A 2,495-nucleotide genomic window follows, 5' to 3' on the forward strand; every position below is an offset into this window, starting at 1 on the left:
AAGATCTCATGCCTAAATTCTCCGAATTCGGAACAACTGATCACGATGGCACTCTTTGTTTCCTCACTTGAATCAAAGAGCCTGGGTTACAGGTTGCTTTGATTTGGTACTCGGAAAATTAGTCTTAAGTATCGATGATTGCTCAATTATCAACATTATCCATTTCACCCTTGGAAGAAAGCGCATATTCCGGAGAAACGTCCTTTATTCCATTTTTGACACGTTTGGTGACAATTTCAAATCCCGCTTTTTTGGAAGGAAGTTGTGAATTCAGAGGTTCACCCTTTGTTGGGGAAAACTTTCGGGGTTCTTATAAGCCGTAACACCGCGATTTTCGATGCTAATTCAAGGGCTGTAAGCTAAGTATATTCAGTTAGTTTTATAACAAAAAAGAACAATAGTAACAACTTACATCGGTCACCCTAGTTTTACGATGCCCCAACAAAGTAGATTTTTATGTATGGTGTACGGTTTGATACTGTAAATTCATAATTCATTACGAGATCCAATTCAACTAATTTTATCCACTTACAATTATAACCTCAGCCTAAATCGAGACTTGGACTTCACTCTGTCCATGAACTAATTGGAGTAATATACCAATCGTCTATAAACATAATTACGGATTAGTAATAGAACGCTATGTTTTACCTAGTTACTCACGGTAATTATCGGTTTAAGGCTAATAAACTTAGGATTTATATGATCAAAACTCAAATCAACTTCTAACAATCTTTTTAACATTGTTCAGTAAGACAATCAATCCCTAATCCTGCATATCATCGTCGAACTTGACGTCTATCAATATACGACTACAAATATACAATAACGCTAGATTCTCTTCACGTCAATTGTCATCTGCGAATAAAGGGCCCTCGCTCGTAGACTGCGAAGTGAGAGATTGGCGCACTCCGTAACATTTCCCCGACCCGTAAGGCTGGTCAGGGATCTCCGATCCAGCTTTACCTTGAGCTATATCCAACCGCGCCAACTTTGCGACTGGTCTATGAACCATTCCGTTAACAGTCTGCACTACCGCATCACGTATTCGCCCGTCACGTCCTACGACAACCTTGGCGACGCGTCCCCGTATCCATCCATTCCGTATCTTCTCCTCAATGATGATTACCAAATCTCCAACCTCGATTGGTTTCACCTCCTCGAACCATTTAGTGCGACGGGCAATGGTCGGAAGATACTCTCGTACCCATCGTCGCCAGAACTGGTCCACCATACTTCGACATAGATTCCAGTCACAACGACTAGCTTGATTCGGGTTCTGCAACGTCTTCTGAGTCTGTGTTGTACCGCTAGAGCTAAGGAGAAGGAAATGGTTCGGCGTTAGCGCTTCCTGCTGTGCCGTCTCCAAGGGAATATACGTTAACGGTCTCGAATTCACGACACTCTCAGCTTCCACTAAGACCGTCGCCAGCGTTTCTTCGTTAGGTATACGCGAGGTGTGCATCGCCGCAAGTGCCGTTTTCACCGAACGCACAAGGCGTTCCCAGACCCCACCCATATGCGGCGCTCCTGGAGGGTTGAACAACCACTTTGTACTAGCGTTAGTGAACGTTTCAGCTAGCTGACGATCGATTTTATTCATCTCGAGCTTCAAATCCTTGCTTGATCCCACGAAGTTCGTGCCCCTATCACTCCGTATCTCTACAGGCGCTCCCCTGCGTCCGATAAAACACCTGATCGCCATTTTACAAGATTCAGCAGAGAGTGTGTGTACGATCTCAAGATGTACTGCTCGAGCAGTCATGCACGTAAACAGTGCGACCCAACGTTTGACAGTGCTACGGTGTACTCTCACTGCGATCGGTCCAAAGTAATCTACGCCCACATACGAAAATGGTCGTACGTATGCTTGAAGTCTGGCCGCTGGCAGCGGTGCCATTCGGGGTACAATTGGAACAGGCTTCTTTATCTTGCACATTGTACAATCTTTAGCTACCTTGCGTACAAGCGACCTGAGCTGAGAGATGTGAAAACGTTGTCTTATCTCATTAACTATAGTCTCACCATTTGCGTGAAGATACCTCCTGTGATACCATTCGATGAGCAGCCGCGTCCCTGGATGCTCCTTTGGCAGAATGGTGGGATATTTGGTGTCGTATGCGGCGAATGTTGCTGCAGCGATTCTACTGTCCGAGCGAATGATCCCATATTCGTCCAAAAATGGCGACAACTTACGGATTGTACTGCATTTCTCTAGTCGCAGTTGTTCGCTTAACTGCTTACCCATATTATGCGAGAGAGTCTCCAATTCGTCTGCATAGTTCTCTCTCTGGATCCAACGGTAGATTGTGGCCTCAGCCTTGCTCAGCTCTTCTTGTGAAAGTGGTCCGGTCATACAAGATCGATTGGTCACCTTTCGTTGCAAGTTCAGCGAGTATCGATGAACAAATCCTAATGCTCGCACCAAACGCGTCCAGCTTGAAACGCGCTCCCATTTCACGAATTGTGGAATTACCGCTTTGTGATGCACCATG

General features: G+C 45.3%; 1 long non-coding RNA gene across 1 annotated transcript; it reads right to left on the minus strand.

Annotated features, from left to right (window-relative positions):
• Nucleotides 1-506: 506 nt before the first annotated feature.
• Nucleotides 507-981, minus strand: LOC110675880. The gene is made up of 2 exons (XR_002499876.1): nucleotides 664-981; nucleotides 507-607 (listed from the first exon to the last, which is right to left on the minus strand). It is a non-coding gene; the product is annotated as an uncharacterized LOC110675880 (long non-coding RNA).
• Nucleotides 982-2,495: the final 1,514 nt, after the last annotated feature.

Source organism: Aedes aegypti, chromosome 2, assembly GCF_002204515.2.
Source record: "Aedes aegypti strain LVP_AGWG chromosome 2, AaegL5.0 Primary Assembly, whole genome shotgun sequence".
Lineage (NCBI taxonomy): Eukaryota > Metazoa > Arthropoda > Insecta > Diptera > Culicidae > Aedes > Aedes aegypti.